The sequence below is a fragment of the Lonchura striata genome, chromosome 2 (assembly GCF_050655825.1).
Source record: "Lonchura striata isolate lonStrDom1 chromosome 2, ASM5065582v1, whole genome shotgun sequence".
NCBI classification, from domain to species: Eukaryota; Metazoa; Chordata; class Aves; order Passeriformes; family Estrildidae; genus Lonchura; species Lonchura striata.
Genome location: NC_140704.1, coordinates 118,789,849 through 118,815,001, shown reverse-complemented (window position 1 = coordinate 118,815,001; position 25,153 = coordinate 118,789,849). Strand labels below are relative to the sequence as shown.

At 37.9% G+C, this 25,153-nt stretch overlaps 1 long non-coding RNA gene across 1 annotated transcript; it reads left to right on the top strand.

Annotated features, from left to right (window-relative positions):
• Nucleotides 1-4,506: 4,506 nt before the first annotated feature.
• On the top strand, nt 4,507-11,049 carry LOC146768395 (uncharacterized). Its single transcript, XR_014952914.1, has 2 exons — nt 4,507-6,913; nt 8,396-11,049. It is a non-coding gene; the product is annotated as an uncharacterized LOC146768395 (long non-coding RNA).
• The last annotated feature ends 14,104 nt before the right edge of the window (nt 11,050-25,153 follow it).

Here is a 25,153-nt window from a genome sequence, read left to right as displayed (position 1 = left end):
TTTAATACAATCTCTGTAAATATTTTTAAACCTTTCAGGTTTAAAATACAGAAAAAATTGCAATGCTTTAGAAAAACATCCTTTCACTGAGAATTTTTTCATTTCTGAGACAGCTAAATTTGAAGGCTTAAACCTTCTCACAGGAAAATTTGAGGCAAAGGTGGAAATACTTTATTTCAAATTCCTTTGTGTTTGGCCTCCTAAACTTCATGTGTAATATATTAAAATTCGCTCAATAAATCACTTCAAAGTCAAACATTTTCCTCATTTACTTCTTGCTTAGAAATTACCATACTCACAGAGCAGCTTCATCTGAAAGGTACAACTGGATCCTCTTCTGTATCAAGGCAATCTGCAACGCCCCATTCAGTAACCCCTTCAGTTCTGTGTTTTTGAATACAGCTAGGCTTATTCTCACTTCTGGTTATCCCTGCTCCTCACTTTCCCCCAGCTGTGTGCTTACCCTGCTTGAAGCTAAATCCATCAGTCAGCCCTGCCCCTAAGCTTAGTTTAGACCCTGGTCTTGCCTGTTCTGCAGCTTGTTCCCTGCATTTGCCATCCTGTGTGCAGGATGGAGTATTTCCCATCCAAAATTAAAGTCATGAAAAGAGTTCTGCCATTTGTTCTCTGAGCCCTGAATTTCAAACCCTGTGTTTCAAAACATCCATATATTGCCAGCTTTGTGTTCCCAAACACAGGAAGAACTACTAAGTGACTGGTGTAGGCTGCTGGCTTCATAGGGCCCTTACAGATGGAGTCACAGGGAAATAAGATGGATAAGATGGTTTCATGAGACAATCTTCTGCCTTTCTTCCCATCTCTTTCCTTTTACCATATGATGCCTGTCATGACTACATAGAAATCCAGAAGCCAAATGGACAGTTATTGATATTTGTTTTTCATTTCACTTGAATTAACAAAGAAAAAAAAAATCACCCTAATTTTTAGAAATCTGCAGTATAAAACATTTTCCTAAAACTGCTAATCAATTATTAAGCAGGCATTTGGGAAATCATGAAAAGAGAAGAAGACACTTTCTAAAGAAAAATAAAATTAAAATTCACCTTAGCAAATTAGCTTTCCTCAGCCCCTGCAATGTCATTCACTGCATGCTCCCTCTTGACAAACAGGCTGCAGGGCTTGTCACCAAAGTGGGCATTGATGGGAAAAAAGCAAGTTAGAATTATAAAATTCTATAAATTCCATGCTGGTTAGACCTTTCCATTCCCCATTATTCCTCTCTGGCTCTTCTTTGTTGCAGAGAGACAAGAGGCTCAGGAAGGGCACATGGCATGTGGAGCTGCAGAATGAGCAGGGAGTGGGAGGCCTCCCCTCCTGCATTGCATGGAGTTCAGAGACCTCTTTACATACAATTGCAAGAGTACTGTAATCCAAAATCTGTCAAATAATTGATCAAAAATGTCCCATAATTACTCTCCAACTATGGGTAGCCCTGTGTGGAGCAGATTCCCTCAGAGATGGGAGCTAAAAGGGCTCATGCTGGCATCTGTCTTGGAGGTAAATGTGCTCTCTTTATGGGATAAGATTATGGTTGTGTGGCTGCAGTTCTCTGCCCTGCCATCAGCCTAGGTCTGTATCACACATATCATCACTAAACAGATACAAAAGAATGTTAGGAAATGGAGGATTAAATTGCAGGGGATACAATAATACAGATTCAGCACCTGTAAGTGTTTCATCTTACTGTAGTTTAAAAGATTTAACAACAGCTCATACTTAAGCCTGAATTCCTAGTTCCATTACTGTTTTCATACAAAAAATACCTGAATAATTTCTTATACAATCTTGAGTTTTCCCATGTCTCTGCCAACATGACATAGCACAGAGTTATTTCAAAGTAAGACATGCTCAGGGCTGAGAGAGAAGCAAACAGCCTCTTGGAAGAAAGAGTACCAGGGACAAAAAACATGCATCCAGCTGAGCACTGGAGGAATGGAAGATATTTGAGGCTAGAAATAAAACAGTTATAAAAAATAGACTATTATAAGAAAAAATTATCTAAATCTAAAGTAACTTTCGATCTCATGATTGTCTTCTCCTACAATAACAAAACAGCACTAAAAATTCCCACCTCTGAATAATTACATGAGCTGATGTGCTGTCAATTAAATCAAAATGTTCTAAATGTCCAGGTAGGTGAGCGTGTTGTCTTCAACCCTTGATAGCAGCTGCCTCTTGCTGCTGCTAACACCAGCCAGGCTGGATCTAGTTGGGCTGAATGTGGAGAGAAGACATCTGTGGTAAGGATGCCAGACTGCTAGGCTATGGCAGAGCAGAGTTGGTTTCCTGCAGCTCCCTCTTCAATTCCTTCCACACCTGACAGTGTGAGCAGTTTCTCTGTATTTGCTCCACAAAAGCTGAGCAGCAGTGACAGACGCATGTCACTTTTCTGCCATTCCAATGCTACCCTGCTGTAGAAGGCTGAAGCAGACACACTGCAACACATTTATATTAGGATGCAGCAAATTAATTTTGCAAAATTCAGGGGACCTGTCATTGTGGCTCTTGTAAAATTATAAATGAAAATGTGATGGATTACAGGCATGGATGTGATGAGGTACAGGCTTTATGCAAGTGAATGTACATTAACTTTATGTGCATTAATATTTACCTAACAGCACTTATCACTGGATATACAGACTGTCTTCAGTTGTTCACAGAAGATTACAGGAGGATATAAAAATCTACCAGCTACTGATTATCATAAAAATAAACTATAATTTCTAGAAATTCTCAAGGTGAACCAAAGAGTGTGTGTCTTTCTCAAGTAAGACACTTAGAGAGTGGTCACAACAAAAATGCAATTTGTGGGCCCATTTAATATTTGAACTCAGGCTAAGTGCAAAGGAGCAAATAGATTTATATATACAAGGTATAAAATGTGGATGAAATTGAAAGTAAGGGCACAGAAAGCATGCCAGAAAAAGATGGAGAAGAATTATTGGGGTATTACATTTTATTCTCCTGTTTTCTTCAAAATTGTGCTATAAAGGACTGCTTCAAAAATATAGAGTAAAAACAATCAATGTGATAGTATATATAACGGAATGTTTATAGTTAGTTTATCAAGGTATAAGAGAGAAAATAGCCTCCTATCAGCTTTGAAATACCCCCTTTCACTTTCAATATCAATATTCATTATTAAAATCCCTGCTTCCCAAATGAATTCCCAAATTCAATCTGTTCTGATATCCTTATATTTGTTTGATCTGTCAATTCTCTCTGCATTAATCCATTTTTATGGGCTGACAAAGCATTAAAATCGGTAAGAAAGCTGTTTTCAGGGAGTTTCACAGTGTCAAAACTGACATGAACAGTGAGGGATGCTACAACTTATGGTCACAGTATGCCTGGGGGCTCAAGGTTGTAGCTGATGCTTCCTCCCCCTGAGCAGGTGGCAGATAAACAGACTACAAAGATTTTTAACCCAAAGTTCATCAAGTAGCAGTTCTATACTTGTGGGTCCACCAGCTCCTCCTCTTCCACCACAAAAGTTTCCATAATCATGCCTGTCTGAGACAGGATGTTGTAAAATCACTGCTTCACGAGCAGCATATTCATGTAACTGATGCTCTTTTCTTGCTCTGGCTGGTTGCTCTTTGTCTTCTAAACACTGCCACAAAAATCACCTCTACCCACATATGCTCCAGCATTCACCTCTACAGAAGTGCTCATGCTGGCTGTCCAGTGCCCCAGAGATGACTGCCAGCTGGCTGATAAAAACCAGGGCTTTAACAGCTGCCCCTGCTTCTTTCCCTTTTTTTCCCAGTAATCTCATTCCCTGTTCAATATGCATTCACCAGCCTGCACAGAAATAGTGAACACATGGTTTGCAAACTTACTCAAAACAAATAAATAATAATTTCTCCTTCCTTTATTTAGAAACCCAAGCTAACACTGCTAGAAGTTTTTCTTGTTGTTGTTTTGTTTTTTTTTTTTTGCTGTCATTGAGCACAATTATTCTGACATTTACTTTTCAGGTCTTTGGCATTAAGACAGCCCAAGTAATACATTCCTTTCTGTTATAGGTAAGTTGGAAAACTCACCTTTACAAGTCTGCCACAAGCCAGAGCATTAGCAAACAGCACTGTGAGTGGTGTTTCAATGGCACAGGCTGGAAACACTGCTGTGCTGCAGCTCCTCAGGTCACATCCTGAAAAGTACTTTCATGGAGAATGACTATTTTAGTGATGCTGGGGACTGTGAAGAGTGCAAAACATCAGTGTGTGATGCACAGAATGAGCTGGAGGAAAATTGAATATGCATTTATGTAAGCAGTTGTAAAAGTAACCATTTTATGCAAATAAATGCAAACTATGCAGCAGGGGCAGAATATGACAGAAATTAAGAAGGAGAGAGGGAGTGTAAAGATCTCAGACTAGAAAAGCTTGAGAACTGTATAACAGAGCACAGAGCTGGTGGCCTTCAGTGTGTGTGTGGCTCAGCCTGGGAGGGCAGCTGGTGCTCTGACACAGCAGCTGCCCTTGCTAAGGACCAGCTGCCTGCAGGTGAAAGAGGAAAAGTAAACAGTGTTAGGAACATTGGTACTTCCACTGACGCTCGTGTGACAGCTAACACTGGGAATGTGTGAAAGGCAATGGGCTCACAAAGCAAACACTTGAGTATGGCCAACTGGAACCGTGGTACCTGAATATGACTGTACATTTATCTTTTATCCTTGGTAGGGCACGTCTGCCTTCATACTCAGTGAATAACCTGGGAAAATGCAGGGGTGATGCAAATAATTTTTACTTGCCTCTCCTGAAAAAACTGTATAGTCAGCTCAATCTTTGCTCTCCAGCAGACTAGTAATTCAAGATTTAGGAGACAGTCATAGAGTCATGGAATGGCGTGGGTTGGAAGGGACCTTCAAGATCATCTAGTTCCAACCTCCTTGCCACGGGCAGGGACACCTAGACCAGGTTGCTCAAAGCCCCATCCAACCTGGCCTTGAATATTTCCAGGGTTGGGACATCAACAACTTTCCTGGGCAACCTATGCCAGTGTCTCACCACTTTCACAGTAAAGAATTTCTTACTAATATATATTGTAAATCTGCCTTACTTCAGCTTATCCTATGCCTTTATGCCCTTGCATAAAGGGCATCATCTTCACCAGGAATAAAACCCAATTATTTGGCATTGTCAAAAGCAAAAATTGTTCATCAGAGTTGAGATCACCTGTACAACCTGAAACCACCTCTAAGTCACTTCAAGAGACAGACTATGCTTAAAAACTGTCCTTGTGTCTATAGCCTATTTCATCTATAGGCTAATAAACCTATAGAAAATTATCCTTAGAACAGAAAGGTTGCAATAAATAGGTAGAAATGGATCATCCCACAAGCAGTGGGGCCAGACCCTGATGGTACTTCACACTTACTATTTTTAATTCCTTCTCTCACAGATACTGGAATGATCAGTCTTGCTGGTAGGAGGTAGCCAGCATTTGTGTTCCATTGCATGTCCATCTTTTTAGGGGATTGTTTTTTTTTGTTTGTTTGTTTGCTTACATTTACCATTTATTTAAGAACTAACCAAGACATAGGAGCACAGGTGAAGGTTTTCAAGTTCACCTGGTTTTCAAGTTCACATGGTGCTGTGATCTTGTTTTGCTGCTGTGTATACAGGAACCCTTTCTGAGTGCAAATCACTTCTCAGTTCTCTTCTTTCACTTCACATATTTGAATTATCTTTTGTGAAAGAGATTCCTAGAAGTTTATGCAAATACTGGAAACCTGGGGTGTAAAAACTAAATCATGCTATTACTGTTAGCAGAGTTACCCATCTCTGGTATACCTTCAAACAGTACTATAACCAAAGGTGATATTTCATTCAAGATATGTCTCATAAGAAGGATTAAAACACTGTTACAGAAACAAATATCACAAAAAAAAGAGAGACTCCAGGGAAATCCTTCATCATGGAATCCTTCCTACAGGGAGTTAAGATGTGTCTGGTATTTACTTCAGTTCATTAAATGTGTTTCCAGTAATTATTACTGGAAAGATCCAAAGACAGTTCTGCCAATATAAAAGAGGGGATAAGAATATTTGCATAGACATTTGTGTCCCTTTTACACAGTGGCATTAGCCCTTCTCACAGGGCAAAAGAGGGCCCAGAGTGCCTAAAATGATGGGAAGAATGGGGACCAGCCACTCAGCATAAGAGTGCATAATGTACCAGGCAGGGTTTGTGTGAGAAGTTAAACATTCTCTACCTTTCCAATCAGTCTTGGGCCTGGAAGAAAGTGCAGCAGCCTCTTATTTCAGCTTTTAAAGCAAAATGTGAGAACTTGTGACTTCCTCTTCAGTATAATTACACAGACATCAAAGCTATGAAGAGAAAGTCCTGCATTTATGTGTTATCAGCACTACAGTCTGCACCAATTGCCTTCTAAAGGTTCATCTGCAAAATCAGATCCATCACTGTGGACAAGAGCCAAGCTGTGTGTGAAGTCCAGCTTGGGGAAAACCTGCAGGCTGAACCAGACCAGGATCCCAAATACTGCCTGGCCACAACAGGCACTGATTTTAATCAGGTGTACAGAGGGTGTCACATGATGAGGACTTTCAGACCAGGACATTACCCATGCTCACAGCTGAAGTTAGCACCAGCTGGCATCAGTCTGACTGTGGAGCATGTGAATGAAGAAATTCACTCTTGAGGAAACTCAGGGCAGGCATATGCCTGTGCCAATGAGGCAAAGTGGGATGCAGTGTCCTGAGGACTAGCAGAAAGCAAAGGACAGCTCACCATCACAGTGACAAAATGCTGGATCAACAGATAATCCACAATTTTTTCCATCTAGTGTCTCCTTCTAAAGTGGCCTGAGCAATGGATTGAGTGGATGGGTGGAGATCCAGAGAGGCACAGCAGCTGCTCCCAGTAAGGTAAGTGGGCATGGAAAGGTAAATCCGACATTGGAAAGTAGCTCCAAGGCCTGATTGCCTCTCTTGTCTGAATTATAAAAGGAATGAAGAAGGGTTTGAAACAAACTGAAATACAGATTCTTGCTACACTTATGTATTTGCTTAATCCATTCAAATATCCTGCATAACATAGGTTATGTCATTCTTTAGCAGAAAAAATGTGAACTATTTCATTTGGTCAACAGGAGAGGAAAAGGGATTTATATTGAGCTTTCCTGGGCCTCAAATTGCTGAGGTACTGAAAAAATCTGAATGTATCTTGAGAATAGATTATATTACATCTCTTGATCCATGAATAATTAATATTTCATTGAAGATTTAATGCAGATCAGAAGTGTTTAATGCAGATCAAAAGGATTTAATATAAATCCTGGAGGTGTTCAAGGACAGGTTGGATGTGGCCCTGAGCAACCAGATTTAGTGCCATCCCTGCCCATGACAGGGAGGGTAAAACTAGGTGGTCTTTAAGGTCCCTTCCAACCCAAACCATTCTTTGATTCTGTGATTCTAAAACAAAAATTCACAATGTAGAAATGGGACAATTTAGTGTAAGTATGCGATACAAACTGTATATGACCTTTCCAGAGTTATTAAAAAGAAAAAGTGCACATTGCACTATAGTGCACATTGCACTATAGTGTACAATCAAGTGATAGATAATGCCATGTAACCACAAAGCCTCAGGGAACCACTGATTATGATTGCCAGTGTCCACATCCCCAAAACCAGGAGACTTTTTAATTATACATCTTTGTATTAAGCATGCAATTGTCTTCCCACTGCACTCAAAGGAGAATTTGCCCATAGTCTATGGGGAGCTGGCTGACCTTCATTTTTTCCAGCTGCTAAACTGCATTAATGGATTTAAAAACACACAGAAGAGACAGTTTTAAAAATACTTGTCAGTAAACAACAGCAGCCCTGCCACAAAGACATTATGCAACCAAGAGTGCAAGCCACAATATAGTTTCTGTATTAACAGGAGGCCAATACAGTTAAGTGCCCCAAAAGCACCAAAGTGGAAAGTTTAGTTAGCTAGCCTTGGTTATCCACAATTGCTGTCCATTCTTCCTTTTGTTCACACCCTAGTCAAATTGTCATATTTCCTCTCTGTCCACACTGGTACAGACAAACCTTCTTTGCAGCAGCTCAAGTATCTGAACTTTTTGATAATTGCCAGCCTGGACTCACACCCTCTGCTCTTACGGGTCAGCTAATTTTTTCTATGGACAACTGATACAAATATTTATTTTGCACACTGGTTTTCCCTATTTATTTCAGCTTTCTCATGGAAGTAGTCACAATATTTCCTCCCCTGCAGAGCCAGTCTCTGTATTTATGAAACCCCTGGAGTAAGGCTTGCTATCAACATAATTTCTTCCCTAATGTTTCCAGCTTAAACTGAATTAAGCACAAATATACCTCAAACCTCTTTCCCTACAGTTACCCAGGATACATGACTTTGACTGGAGAATCATCCCACCTCTCTCCAAAATAGAGAGCTGCTTTAGACTCCATTAGGGTCCGTCATCATTAATTGCTCTGCTGTCTCCTCTTTTGCGGGTGCAGGTCAAGAGATGGACAAAAATTTGAGGCTCCACCAAAACTACTCCAAAGTCCCATTTGTGCATTCTCATGCAAAATGCTCCAATGTCATCCCTTGCATATTTAGCTACCAAAGCTGAAATGCCTGGAAATTATGCTAAAGGAAGCTCCTTCAGGGTTCTGAGTCACAGAAACCCTCTGGGAATTATTACTAGTTTATGACTGTGGCCAGTCCACCGAGGTAATTTACCCTAGCTGCAACATCAAAGCAACAATAGTACCTCAAGAAACATATGATTTTAGCACTAGAGATCTTTGTTCAAGCTCCTGAGCAATCTCTCAGTTCAAAATCACCCACCAGAAGCATGGAGACCAGCAAATAAGAGAACAGGGAATGAATATGAGCATTTAAGTAAGAATCCTTCATGACAAGAATGACCACAACTGGAGTCGATGACCCAGAAAGGTTGTGGCAATTCCACCCTGAAGAGTATAAAAATTTGGCTCAACAAGGTCCTGGAGTACCTGATCCTGCTTTGAGGAGAAGTCTGAACCAGACAACATCCAGAGATCCATTCCAGCCCTCATTTTGCTGTGATTCTTTATTCTCATGTGTGCTATTGTGCCTGGAATGGAGCCTACCTGCATAGCAGCAGATGTGCCACAGTAAGATCCAGCAGGACTCTCACTCTTGTCAGCCACTGGAAAACCACTTCTAGTTAGATAAGAGGAGAGGATACCATGAGCAGCACAGGAAGACACTTGAATTCCTAAAAGACTTTTGTTTCCAGTCCCAAATACAATGTAGCATTGAAGCTGTTGAATATAACAACTTCTGCAATTTGTTGTAAGTCTGAGAGAAGAGCTTTGAAGCAAACTATTTCTAAGTTCTGTCTCAAGAGAGAGGCAGTAATAACCAGCTTGTTTTCTTTGATGTTCAGGAGGGATACAGAAGGTATTAATGGTCTGTGAGACTCAAGTGAGAGACATCTACTTCATATCTATGGAGGGTTTTTTTACATTCAATCATAGGACAGTGTTAAGTCTACAGCTATAACATGACAGCATGTCAGGTGTGATGCTCTCTTCTTGCAAGCACTGACAACCTTTAATTAAACAAGTATTTAATGTACTTTTGGTGTTTCATTTCATTAGGTTCATGTATGTGTTCTCCTGGAGGCTTCCTTTCCTGCCTCTTTTATATAATCATCCCATAAACTATGACACAATGTTGAATAATAATGTGCAATGTTGAGTTCACACAAATCAGCAGAGGAATGTATAATTTTTGTGGGTCATTATAATTTAGTAATTGTCAGGAGCCATTTTTTGTGCTGAAAGTAAGCATTGTAACAACTTTCAAGATTAAAAATCTTTGAAGTGAAAACACTGAAAAAGTTTCTAAAGACAATCAATTTGATAAAGAGCAGAGCTAATGAAACTTAAATTTGGGGGTTCTCTGTCTTTTCTTTGTGGATTCTGATGTCTGATAAATGGTGAACCTCTCAGCATTTCTATATACAAGGGGACCTGTTCTCCTAAGTCTCGGAGGAATTTAAGAGCTAAGAGGTTTTCCTAAATTTTGTTAAGGATGTTGAAATTGAGCAAGTTCAAAGCTTGCTATGCATAGTCTGAACCAAACACACGCACACAAAATAGGACTACACAGATCTAATTTCCTTCAGAAATCTAGGTATAAAAAACCAGGTTATGAAAATAAAACACACCTTTGGAAGGAAGATGGAAAATTATGAGGAGAAACTCAATATCTTGATTCTGGGAAAAGAAAACATTACTTAAAAGGGAAAAAAGCAAAATGAAACAAAACCAAAAATGAAACAGAAGCAACCATTCTTGTCCCCAGAGTATCTTCAACCATACTATGACAGTGTGGTAAAAGAGAGGCATCTACATATATTGAAAGCTGATGTGTTTTAAACTACACGTTGTCTAAGAGCCTGATAAGCAAACTGGGAAGAAGGGAATGGGGAATTTACAGCATCCCTTGGGGTTTCCATTACCTGGAATGACTTTGTTGCATCCCAATTTGTTTTTGCTTAGTTTTGAAAAAATTAAGGCTCTTGAAGACCTACTAAGAAATGCAGTCATCAGAGAATTTATTGTATGCCATAAGTGCTATTGAGTATGTATCAAGATAACAATAGAAAAAGTATCTCTTACCATGACAGGCATTCATGGAATGCAGAAATAAATAAGACAGCACATTATCAGCAATTACAAATACACAAATGTGCCATGTCTCACTGTGATACAAAGGGTCAGGGATCAACAGAGGTCATAAAAATTCTTGTCGATTTTGTCAATTTAGCGGTGGATGATAAAGAAAATAAAAAGAATAATTTGGAGTGGAGTAATAGATACATTTATATAACTGCATATCTAGCATGTCACACCAAAATGTAACATTACATCTCTATTTTACTCTCCACAATAAATTAGAATTTCACTTTCTGAAAAGTTATGTTTTTTACAGAAATAAGCGTGAGTAGCACACATACAAAAAAAAAAAAAAAAAAAGTGGAAAAATAAGTTTATGTGATGAAATACAGTTTTAAGGAATGTGAATCAGGGCAATAGCTCATTTTTCTTGCCATTACTTTTACACATTAGTCACTGCCACAAGATTTCCATCCCCACAAATTACATCCCCCCAAATCAGTACACTGAATCACTAATCTTTCTGATTAGTTGCTTTTATTTAGCTGCCCCATAATCATTTGATTTTCTCCATTCAAGTAAAAACCGGGTCTGTGATCCATCTGTTAAGTTATAGTCTATAAGTTCCCATCTGTCATCCATGGACCAGTGATAGTCCCCGGAGCACTCTCTGACTGTCTGTAGAGAGTTGGCTGCTCTTCTGGTGCTGCCATCCCCTCATCTCCAGCTGTTAAATCACATTAAAAAATGGGTTTAAAAATGAAGAAGTAAAAAAAGTGAGTAACATTACTTTTCCCTGTAAACAGTTGTTTTAACTGCCAAAGGGTTGCTATTGAGTTGTGAATAACATAGGGGAAAACCTCAGAGAGAACCTCTGCCTTTCTCAGGGAGAGCCTCGTGCTCCCAGATCCCTGCAGCAAGGGCTGTGAGTTGCTTCTCCAGAAACTCAGGGCCCACATTCAAGGGTCACTCCATTAACTGGTCACTGCTGATTGCTTCCACAGAAATATCTAGCCCTTTAGGGAAGAAAGAGCTGGTTTCCCTTGAATAGGCTGGATCATTTGCTTCCCCCTCAGCTGTTCATCTGGTCCTGCACCCAAAGCACCAGCCCAGACCACAGCTGAGCAGTCTTGTGACAACTCTCCCATTTCCACAGTTTACAGCCTGGGGTACAAAACATCATTTTTGTTTACGTCAATCTGTTAAACTGATGTCGTTCAGTAATTGCTACAGATTACACTCCTGGAAATGAGGAACTAGTGGTGCATTTCAGTCATTCCAGCTCACTCTGACCCCACATACAAGGTGACTTTGCCAAGTACTACTCCTCATTCTGTCTGACAGGCCACGGTGTGGCCACAGCAGTAGTGGCTTCTGTCCCCTCATCCCCCTAACCCCACCTGCCCAAGGCTCCAATCCCACCCACACCACAGCTGAACGTGCTCTCCAGCCCCCTCGCTCACAGCCCAGTGTGTGAGTCACTGTGCCATCAGTTATGGTTTATTTTAAAATAGCTCAGGCTTTTGCATGCCCAATCCCCAACAGATGATCTGACAGGGAAACTTCTTCAGCTATCACACTGTAATCTGACTGAGATCCTGAAAGCAATAATACAGTCCCATACTGTCTCACAGATATTTGAATCCATCCTGTTCTTCAGCCACCACCCTCCAGGCTCTGCACACAATATTGCCACTACAGATCAGGCTGGGAACTGAGGATGCAAGAATATCTTAACCAGTCAATATTTAATTTCACCTAAGAGTACCTGAGGGGAAGATGGGTGTGGCAGTGGATCTGTTGTCAGTGATATTTCTCATTCCAATATATGCCAAAATACCTTAAATAGTTCCTGTGCACCATGCCAAAGAAATATAGGCAAGAGCTGCTGGCAAAGGCAAGATTTAGGTTTGTGGAGTTGGTACATGATGTTTGTTCTCCTCTGCACAAGAGAGACTGACACACATGGGTAACCACCTGCAGCCTGCTGCCTGCCTGAATCCATTTGGTACAGCAAATGCATTTCTGTGGCCAACAGCACACCACAGAGTAGTGCTGCTAACATCCATCATGACTTCTAACAGCCCAGCACCAACTTACTGCGGGATCTGGTGGGAGCATCCTTACACAAACAGCTGGGACAGGCTTCAGTCCATGCATGTGGGTTAACACAGAGCTCTGCTGCCAGTCCTCACAGCAGCAACATGTCTAGAAACAGGCTATGGGAATACTCTGAGACAAAGTAAAATATCCCTTACTTAACTACTCCCAAAAGTGCTATTTCAAACCTGACCTTCTCATTCTTGGAGTACACAGGCATCCATTTACTACCTAGTAAAACCAGGCCTACTGACTATATTTGAATTACAATATAAGTGAATATGAATATGGTTGCAGGCATACACAGCAGTATCTTCCTGGGGTCCATTCTGCCAGGCTCAAGGTCACTTCAAATTCAGCATGTGTTTTAGCACTTTATACAGATTAATTCTGTATTTATAGGAGCCCAGAATATTCCACAAACTACATATGTTGAGGAATTGACAGCCTCAGTGTGTCTCAGTTATTCACTTGGAACAAAAGGCTGTGCTTTTCCTGGGGTTTATGCTTTGGTAGCCTGGAATTAGTTTTTTGCCAGCCCCTAAATCCCAAATCTGATCTCATCCAAACTTTGGAAAAGATGGATCTGGCTCCAAGCCCTGTATTTCAAGGCCATCTTTAATCTAGAGTTAGAAAAGGGTTGGGGGATTTTATGCTAATTCCTTGCTTTATCATCAGCTCTCTGGGTCCTACGAATATCATCGTCTCTTCCTTTTGGAAATAGAGGATGAACCAATCAGGCTGTGAATGATAAACAAGTGTTTTAAATAGATAAGAAGCAAATAGACAAAGAGGTTATTAAGATTATTAAGGGATAATACTGGGAAATTGAGTGACAGATGATTATCTGAACTTCATTTAATTTCAAATTTAGCATTTCTTTTATGTTTATTCCTGTAATTTTTCTTTTCCCTTTTGTTCATATGCCCTTTCTGGGGAAAAAAAAAAAAAAGATACAGTCAAAATACATAATTTGTCATCATCTAAAGCAAAAATTTAATGAGTCACCAAAATATTAGTACCTTGCCACAGGTTTACAGGATTACATGTAGGGGCTCTCAGGGAGAAGCCAGCACTGGCTGATACAGGAACATTCAATGTAGTTGTAAGTCCTGCCCCGTGTGCCTACTTTCGAGACTTGCTCTGGCTTTGTTCTCTGCTGCCCTAGAGCATGGGCAGAGCTAACATGTGGTTTTCTATCCCAACAATGCAGGCATCACTTCAGAAACTTTTGCTTGAAAACACAAATGTAAAGATAAAAACGCTCACTTTGTTGTTGTTTTGGGTTTTTTTTAATTAATAAGATGAAACTCATTCGTGAGACACATTGGTTCATGTTGCTGTTCATTTCCCTGAGAATAAAGAGTAAATTTGATTAACTGAGATTGTCTTAGTTTCACGGGCCTGCTTAGTGAGATCCTCTGTTATCCACATACATGGGAAGGGCTAAATGCTCTTATGGATAGTCCTGCTAGTTTCTGGACACAGGGAGAAGGAGGAAAGGACTGATTGTGCACCAAAATCCATGGAAGGAGCAGCAATGTGCCTCTCATGTAGAAGCTGTCTATTTTAAAACTGCTGACCTGCAGCTCCACAACTCTGTCATACACTGCTCCTAAAAGAGCTGACACCAAACCTTCACTCAGTTCTCTCCTCTACATTTGGTGATCCCAAAACTATCAGGTAGCTTCCATTCAGAAGTACAGAGCATCCTTTACTCTAAATTTTGTCACCTTGAGCAAAAAGAAATCATCATTCTCTCATCCTCCCCACTACCCTCCCTTTCCTCCATAGTGTTTGTCTGTTCAGGGATGAGTAGCTTACAACCTCTTTCAATAAAGTATTCAGCAGTTTTCCTATGCATGGTTTCATTCACTCGGCAGTTTTACAGCTTCTAATGCTACTGTGGATACCATCCTTTTAAATAATGCTTGAAACTATTGTCATTTTACCCTCAAAAGTAGCAAGGTTATGTAGTTCTATTGGTTTGAACATGAACATGCCATTCTTTAAAAAGGGTCATTATATTGTCTTAAATAGCTTTTAGTCCCAGCAACAAGAAAAGTATAAGAAAGTCCTGCTTTAATACTAAATTAAGGAAAAAGACTCCTGCAATAGTATCTATCATTTTATGTGCATAGGGCAAAGTGATAAAATATGCATCCCTTTAGTGCTGATACTTTTCATCAAAAGAATAATTCAATATGGAATGACATCAGCATTCTAACTAAGAATTCTTCATTGGTTTTTGGCAAAACATCAAAGAAATGCTGTGAACTGATTCTCCATTCTGTTTAGTTGAGGTACCCAAGAAGCATCTTAATGATTTTTCAAATAAGACATTAGTTAGCAGGAAATGTAGGACGGACATAGATAAACTTAACAATCATTGACCAGCACCATGGAAAACAACTTTTTCTTTGTGGAAAATTCAGACTACTAATAATCCTTAAAAGGATTCAGTCAATCAGGTTGTAAAGAACATTCAGCAGGATTTTATTGAAATTAACCTAAAAACTCAGTACTTTTTAGTTTTTTGATGGGGCTACTGCATTTTACTTATTCAGAAGAGATATTTTGCTAAATGTTAATTGATATTTTTAACTGTGTAACTGTTCTCAAATTCATCTGAATTCTACATGACTGTAGGCAAATAGTCCCTGCTGTAATGCAGAAGAAAACAGATAAAAGCAGGAGAGGAGGCCTTTGGGGAGCACTGCTGCATATTAGGGGAAATACATGTACCTTGCCATGAGTTAAACTCTGTGAATTTATGTACTAAATGTATTCCGACATAACCACAACTCTGCAGATAAGAATGCAATATAGACCCTTCTTAGTTAAAAATTGCTTCATCCTAGCATCTCTTGGGAGTAACACAAGCAAGTCCCCTAGCATTATTTCACTGGAAAAGCTTTACTGAGTTAGCTCATGGAAATACAAAGCAGGCTAAATATAGCCTCATTTGCCTTCTGGAAATTGTAGCAGTTGTGTTCTTTGGGGGACCTTTTATATTTCCACCAAATTCCTTGGAATTTAAAGCAAGAGAAAGAGAGATCCCATGTTCCCAGAGTGGAAGTATAGAATTGAATTGAACCTGGATTTGAGCTTATATCTTTCTATATTTCTATAGTGAGAGAAATAAATGGGCCCTTACCATGTCTTTTGAGCCCATCAAGTGGAATGGAGCACCAATGTAAAGCAGAACAGCTGCTGCTGACAAACAGCAGCACAGAAATTCTGTTGTGAGGATAAAGTAAATCTAAAAAAAATAAATAAATAAATAAAAAAGGCAAGCAAGCTGATGTGAACAGCCTGCTGTTCATTATTCTCTTGAGAAATATGTTCAGAGTATCATACCGCCAGAGATATTGAAGAATCAGTAATGCTTTGACATGTCTCTACATTATCCTGCTTACAAAACAAGCACTGTCCTTACTGCCATTGAGGCTTAGAATTTCATTTCCAATGACTCATTTTGCCTACCAGAGAACAATAAGGTAAAAAGCTTATTACTATAAGAACACTAGTTCTGCACAAGCTAGTGCCTAGTGTAAAACTAAATAATGTAACTACACTATTATCTGTGTTATGATGCTACATTGTCTGTCAAGAACAGCTATAGTAATGTAAAGAAAACCAATCCATCTACTCTCTAAAATTAATACAGAAAAACATCTAATCTGCACATTTTAGTATGAATTTTACTTTTACCATAAAATGTCCTTGTAAAGCAAGTGTACATCTGAGCTGATATGAAAAACAAGTTCACATTAATTTGCAGACTCATTAACAATATTAATTTGGGCTAATGTATGAAGCAGGAGCATGGCTCATACACCTCTCAACGTGGCTAGAAGCAATGGGGGTGATGGTGACAGTAGCATAGAGCAGAGGGAATGTTACTGAGCCTGAGTGATCCTTTCTTGTACACATAAAATGTGCTCAGCAGTCTTTAAAAATATCTCAACCTAAAAGAAGGAAAAGATATCTTCAGCTTCTAAGCATATAAGCAAGTACTTCAGAAAGTGGATAAGCAGTTGCATGAGTATATGCTGTTAGACACATGCACAGCTTTCCCCCTGGGCTCCTGAAGCAGCTATTTTATATCCTCCAGTGTTCACACCCATGATTTCTTAAGGCAAATAGGAAAGCCAAAATGAATGAAGACTTCCCTATAAATGCTGTGGGAGGAAAGCTTTATATAAGTCCATGGTCCATCCACATCATAAACAAAACACATCATCTTTAAGAAATATACATAACTAGAAAACTTTCAGAGCAGGGCAGGAAAGGGAATCAGGTTTATGACAAGTACTCTGTGAGGAACTTCTTAGTAAACCCATGTGTTTCCATTTGGGATGAAGATACAAGAGAAAGCTGCAAAATCATCAGTGATCTTTAAAGAGCAGATAGGATTCAACTGTTCTCTGCCTCTTTTCATATCAGAACTGAAAATGAAGCAACTAGGAATCATCTTAAGAAAGGATATGGAATAGGGGAAGCTGGTGGTCCCTCATGGATGGAATAGCAGATCTGCAGAGCTCCTGAGAGATGACCCTATGAACACTAAAAAATTATGAAGTTGACAGGGAAGCTGCTCATGTGAGATGAGTCGTTTGCTATGGGACACACAGGCACCAGGAGGTGCCCATGCTGAAATAATTAAATGCTGAGAAAATGTAAGAGGGGAGTATTACAAATGCTTGGCCTGCTTTTGCACTTTTCTAGGCAGTGATTCAACTGAGTACTTACGGACAGAGTGGGATACAGGATTTTGAACTAAATGGGTTCTTGGTGTAAGCCAGGGTGGCTCATATTATTAGGATGCGAAAAGGAAAAGTTTTTTTCAACAGGAAAAAAAAAATCAAAAAAATAGCTTGATTTATGATCGTGAATTCTTTTGCTTTGCTTTAAGGAAGAGAAAATGCATCAGTATCTATCCAGACTCCTGCTCTTTTTTAATTTTTTTTTCCATCAAAATGTGACCATTATTCAGGTTAAACACACTTCTAGTTCAGAAAACCAACATTTCACAACCATCTCTTATTGGTATTCCTATCCTCCTATTGATTTCAAGGGCTCAGCAGTTTTGAAATTCTGACTACAGGATTGCAGAGGTAGGGAAGAAATCAAGTAATTTTCTACAAATATGCTAGAAAAAGAATAATTGTAAAGATTGTCACAAATTAGGAGTTATTTCATCATGAATCTCTACAAACTTCATGTGTTTTCTGGCTACCCTTAAAGAGTATGTTGTGATCTTGCACTTTGAGAGGCCTTTCTCAAACCATTTTCCAGGATTGTTTCCTCTCTGTCAAAGGGGTGGCTAGGGAGCACACAGAACTCTGCATGGCCCAAGCTATGAGACAGATAGAATGCTCAGATCAGTGAAGTTCATTTCCTGAGAGGGTTTTGTTCAATATAAAGAAACATTGATAAGCTTTCTGCCTTTTTCAGCTCTCTATAAATGCTATAAAGATTGTTTTTTGTAGTATTTAAGTAGCAAAAACTGTGCTTAGGATCTTTCAGTCTGCCAGTTGTGTAAAATTATTGTGTAGAATACTAACTACTTGGAATAAAATCATTAATTGTACAAGTTAGCCATCAGCTACCTGGACATGGTGCCAGTGGACTGGCATAAAAGAGAGCTTTCAATGGGCTGGGGAGAAAGAAACAAGAGAAATAGTCAGGCTCTGTTCTAATTGCTTCAGTATTAAAATAACTGCAAAGGGAGATGAGCATGAGTCATTTTCTTTGGGGGCCAAATTTTTCTAATTTTGAGTCACGTTGAGCAATAACATTCTGCATGTGTGGTTCTGCAGAAATAAATGCAATTCTCATCAAATATTATTCAGTGTTAATCAGAATACTTGCAACTGGCCTGTAGAGTTTGAGATTGAATTTTGAAATGAGCTTGGAATGCAGAAATAGATCATGACATTAATATAACATTTTTTCCTTTCAGAGGCATCTCCTGGCATCTTGGAGGGTTCATATCTCATTCCTGTCTTTGTGCTTGCTTTCTAAACTTGCAGATTATCTCCCAGGTTTTCACATTATTTGGATCATCTTTCACAATGAGCAATCACTCCTCTTGCACTAAGAATGAGACTTTGACACCCTTAATTTTAAGACATTTTGGGAGAGGTGAAGTGTTGAAGGAGGAAGCTAACCACTTTTTAAGAGAAGCTTGGAATCTGTAAGCTGTCAAGCATTTGTAATTCCCAAGGATGTCAGAGGGGAAGAAAAAGAAACATTGATTATTTGATTTATCGTAAATATTTGTTGATGCTTTGGTTTTTGCTATAGACATGGAGACTATTTCTTCAGGTATGAGCTTAAATAATTGCATATTCAATAGAAAACTAAGCATTTACCAATAAAAAAAGTACTAACATTTGTCAATGTGACAAAAGAATTATGTCAAATAGGTCTGATTTCCTTCTATATGATAACATTGATAAAGATCAGTGCTGGAAAGATGTGCCCACTTCTGGGATCAATGTTCTCTAAAGGCATTAGAAAAACAGAGAGACTACAAAACTATTTGAGACTTGGACAAAGTCCTTTACTGTGATAGACCAGACAAGACAAACTTTAATAAATCATTTGGAAAAGTACATTTAGGAAAGATCTGATTATAGTGCATAAATACTATCCTGGAAAGAAAACATCAGACAGGAAAGCTGCATAATATGCAGAAGGAAAGATTACAAGGATCAAGAGCCTAACTCTAATCAAAATTAATCTAAATTAAAAACTAGGCATCACTACTTAATTATGGGGAAAGAGGTTAATTACTGGGAAAAAAAAATTGAAAGCAATCTGAGCACTCTACTCCACTGGATACCATTACAACAACATGCCTCTTCTAAAGCCAAGGCATTGCCTTGTAACAGGGTAACTGGATGGACTCGACTGACCTATGACAACAAGAAGGTAAGATTAGCCTTGCTGGTCAATTTTTGTCTTAAAATAGCAGTAAATAACAAGAATAAAAATTTAGAAAGCTGAAAAATGTGCTTAATTATTACTCTGCAGACTACATGGAATCCCCACTCACCTGCACAAGTACTGCTACTGAAATACCATAGTACGTAGGTGCAGAGTCATAGCCTAAAGGGCAGTCTGCTGTAGTAATGCAAGGCAGAAAAAACAAACAGAAATGTTTCAAGCATAAAGCTGCCTTTATGCTTGAAAAAATGTAAACAAGTTGCCAGATATTTTGCAGTGCTCACCTTCAGAATAAGAGAATAACAAATTTAAAAAATAAGTAACTTGCATCTTAAAGTTCTTTCACTGAATTGATGCATCCAACTGATGGTTCTTGAGGGATGTACACAGGAAAGGAAAGTAGTTCAAATAGAATCTGAGTCTTTCTAAAACTCTAAGAATTGAAAGAGGAAATTTAAATAGACAATTTTGACCCCATGTGACAAGATGCAAAAGGAAATGGCATGGAAAGTCATTTCAAAAAACCCAGATTTAACACTTGAGGGTTTTAATGAAGTTGTGTCAAATTTCATTTTACCAAGACAAATAATATGTACTATTTTCATGGAATTTATTGGAAGGAAGTGATTCAAGAAGATACTTATTAGACATATTGATTTATATGAAGATTATCTGAAAATAATAACTTCTATGCTTGTGATAGCTTTAAATGTAATAAATGAGACCTTTTTATTATTGGCAAAATCTATAATATACATTATATATTATATATTTTACCAATAATAAAAATTATTTTTATTCCTTATTCCTTCCTGATATCCATGATAAGAGGACATTGGCTGTTTTACTTCTTTTATTACTATCATACTTCATTTAAAAAAAATATCACTCTTCATCTGGCAACAAAAAATAGGATGCCTCTGCTTTTCAGGGCAGAAGTAGAGTTCAACTTAAAAGATAAGCTAATACTTGTATTTGGAATTTCACAATGAAAAGAACTGATTGAGAACGGTTTTAGCCCCATTTATTTTTGCAGCTGCAAAGGCTTTTTCTCTTTAAAAGCCAGCTAGTATGAACTTGTTCTTGGGTACATGGGATTCAAATGAAAATGTAAGAACTAAGTCCTTAGTTTAATACCTCTTTCATTAAAAAGTAATGTTAAATATCTTTATGTATATTGAACAAAGATAATGAGGGCAAAAAGCATTAGCAGAACATAGGGACATGTGCACTGCATCTTCAGGGAGCAGTACACAACAGACAGACACAAATTGCTCACACACAAAAGCACCACTTCACCCACAAACTGAATCTCAGAGGGAGGAAGTAATTGCAATGTCTGCAACACTACACAGCACAGAACTGGATTGAAATTTCTGGCATATTTGTCCTAAACTGCTAAAATAATGAAAACTAAACAAAAGTTGGATGAAATCTAAATCCTTCATGAATTAGAGACTATAAAGATGCTCCTCAGCCACAGAACTCCTCAAAAGCGTAATAATGACGATTCAAAATGCTTTAATCCCTGGGTGTTTCTGCACTTTTGTGCCTGCAAGCTGCTGTGCATAGATCAACATTGTTTGACTACCATTTCCTTCTGAGCTTCCTACTAAGTCATGGAGAGTATCAGCATCATGAGTTACAAGAAGGTTCTTTGGTGTTGGCTCAATAGTGGCTTGTTGACTATTGTTGTTTCACAATATTGTTGTTTTGGTAAACAGTTCTGAACAAGTTGTGGCTCTTGTAACTTTGTCAGTGGCCCATTTATTCCAGCACTTTTCTATGCCAGCAGGACTGAAGAGCTGCTCTTTCCTACATCTTTAGATGAGAGACAGTGCTATGTTGCAGACTTCCAGGACTGCATTTTGTCTGAAGACCCACACCAGATGAATAAACATAGATTTTTATACCTTGAAAGTCAACTTTAAAATAAGAATAATCAACATATTTCTGTGACTGAGATTTTTATTGTTAGGCAAGACTTAGCAAGGTAATGTTCTGCCTAGATCTAGGTTACCTCCCAAAGTTTTTTTCTATATTGACCAATTTACTATACAAAATTTTCTTTTCAGTTCAAGGAGTACATCAACAGGCTATTCAGTCTGAAATGGAGGAAAGCTATCCTTTGTGCAAGTAATACCGTATCAAATCTGTCTTGCAATAAACCAAGATGCAGAGAGTGATGGATGAGAAATAATTTACTGCCCAGATAACCTTAGCCCAGCTGAGCCTTGCAAACTGCAGTTTCAAATTATTTATCAGACTTTTCAGAGTTTGTCTTGGATTTGACAAATGTAGACACATTAGGCAAAGGTCTAAGTACTGTAACTGAAATCTGTAATCACATATATTTATTTTTTGCTTAATCTGTTTTGCATCCTGCTGCCTCTCTGCTGCTTCTGCTAAAATGGAAAAGTTTAAAATTTGTGTTATGAAAAGTTTATATTCTCTATCTCCTGTGCCTGAGTAGTAAAAGACATAATTGTCTAATCAATGGAAATAAAATTTCATACCCATGATGCTACCAACATATTCTTAAACATAGGTCTCTTCTATTCATAAACAATTCCAGTGACAGTTAACATTTTATGATCATTATCTGCCATTACCTACATTTTTGAAACTTGTTTACAGAATTGCTTTTGAAACATCAAGAAATTTAAATAAGATTTTTCCCTATCAACACAAAGCATAAGGAGTCATCTGTAAGAGAAGCAGTAAAGCTGGAGTGTGACAGAGTAAAACTCAAGCAGTTGAGGACTATAGATAGTTTTAAAATAAATGTAAGTACCTATTTGAATATGAAGAATTGCTTTGCTTGTTTATATATATATTTATAATAAATATGCATCTGCAATTTAGCTGAATTAAAATTCAGCAGAGTTTGTAGCATATGTATTTTGTGTACAAGATAATACAAGTCCTTGAAATCTATGCACATCAACACTTAGAAAGGTGGCCACATAAACTGTGTTCTGTCAGCAAAGGAAATCATTGTCTATTCTGTTATGCTGTCTGAGATGCATTAATGTGAATGTTAAATGGGAAATGTCATTCAAGATGACACAGAAATAGGACTCACAAAGTTCTGATCTTCTCACTACTCATGGAGGCACAAACCTGAGATAACAAATAAATGTCAAGTTTTTGCAAATGTCACCCTTGAAAGGTTTAGTAATCTGTAGTCACTCTTCAGGTAAAGGCGTCACCTCCCCCATATTTTTAAGGACATTAGAGAAAATTGACAAAGTTATATCAGAAAAGTTCAAAGCATATAGGAACACACAGAAGAAATTAATGCTATATGAAGACAATTCTAAATAGTTGATTCGGAAGGAAGCATCTCAAGTATATAGCATCAGTAGGAATTACATTCATCCCTAAATCACATAGACAGTAATGCTGTTGCAAGAATGAGATTGAATATGAGGTTCTTGGATGGGAAGGGTATAGACTTTTAAAAATTTTCAAAATTGCACTGAATTTTAAAATAAATAGGGGTTTTTTTAGTTCTGTTAAGTCTGCCTTTGCCAAAGATTTAAGAACTAATAAATTTTCCAAGGCCTCTCTCCAATGTATAAATATTCATGGGTTTATAGGTATTCTTGTTGAAATAGACTGTGCATCAAAGCATCAAAATAAGAATCAAAGTGACCTTTCCTAAACATCCATAATGCACTGATATACTGTTCCCCAATTAATAATTAAATCAACCTGCTGAAAATAAATCAAGTGATAGAGGTGCCACAACTTAACTCACATGCAGTTTAATTTGGAGAAACAGTCATTATCTTAAAAGGTTTTTCTGAAAAGTACATCAGATGTTAGCTCAGTTTCATGTCAGTGCTGACCATCCCACATCTTTCTTCTTCTTTTCCGGTGTTTTATTTCTTTATAATAACACAGTTATAAATCATTGTCTACAATGGAATTAAATCAAATGATGCATAACAAGTAAAAAGATCAGTGCCATAAAAACTGGCAGACTGGAAAAATATTAACATGAGTACATGACACATAGACAAGAAAAAGTAGTTTTGAACTTCATCAAGAATACAAAATATGGCATCACTGTAGCTACATGAATTTGGACCAGCCAAGATTTTGGCAGTAATTTCTGAAGGGTGACACTTTGTACTCCTCAGCCATGAAAGATTCTTCATGGGACTGAGACAATGGATCTTAATTGTCAGGTAGAGATTAAGTAAAATTAGCCAAAGAGATTGCTCTGAACAGGCAGAGAAGGGTGGAGTACTAAAGATCTCTCATTGTTTCATGGATTATTTTATTAAAGAGTGAGTTAAATGCTGATATTTGGGATCCACTCAAGATAGCCAGTAGATTACCTGTAACCTTTTCCTAACACTCAAAAAAAAGAGCAGAACAAAAAGAGCAACCTGAAGAGTAAATATTAACAGGAGTACTATTTCCATGAGTTTCTTTTCTGTACTGTAATTTCTATCTATTTTAATACAATGTTTGAGAAGCAATGATCCATAAAAGTAGCAATTATTTAATACTTAGATCACTGTGCTTCAGATACTATTCCCCCACAGCTTCCTCACTTTCTGGTTTGTAACTCAGGTAACTGCACAAAAGACATTAATCACAACTCAAAGTGAAGAGTTCCTTTGCATGAGATCAGGGAAGGACTACATGATTAAAACCAAACCTCTGTTTTTAATTGGCCTCCTGGAACTAAATATCACAGAGTCACACAGAAAATTGCCATAAACCTCTGCAAAAGTTAAATGAAGAGTTTTACAGAATGACGTTAATTCTGTCTTTACAAAATTCATAGCAAAATACCAGATTCTGTTTGATTAGTTTTCCTCAGATTAAAAAGTTTACAAGAATATTCTCATCCTGTAAATATATATGTGTTACTCACTTATGTGTGTGCATCATGGACATTACTGGATTCTGCACATTCATAGTGTCAACCTTGTGAGGAAACTCCAAGTTATAATCTAATTAAACTCTTCACTGAAAACATTACTGAGAGGTAAAGTCACCACCTTTCTTTGAACTTCATATCACTCCCTATTACTTACACTTAATTTAGCATTTTATTGTCATAAACAAAAACTAATTAATCCATATGTGATTAATTTTAAATGCACTTACCCTTTAAAGAATTAAAACTTACATGCATCTTTAGTATTCTCAACCTGTTTTGTATTTTGAATGCCTCAGATTACAGTTTCTTTTTTTTGAAGATACGCAACAAGATAATTGTACTATGAAATATTCTCATAAATCAACCTAAGACATAGATGTCAAATAAATTAACACTGAATTGCCCTGCCTTTTTCTTTAATTTCTTTCCTTATGAGCTTACTGGCCATAATAGCCTATAAAGGGTCCCTAAATCATAAGTTTTCAATTAGAATTCTGTTGCCTAACTTTTTGATGAAA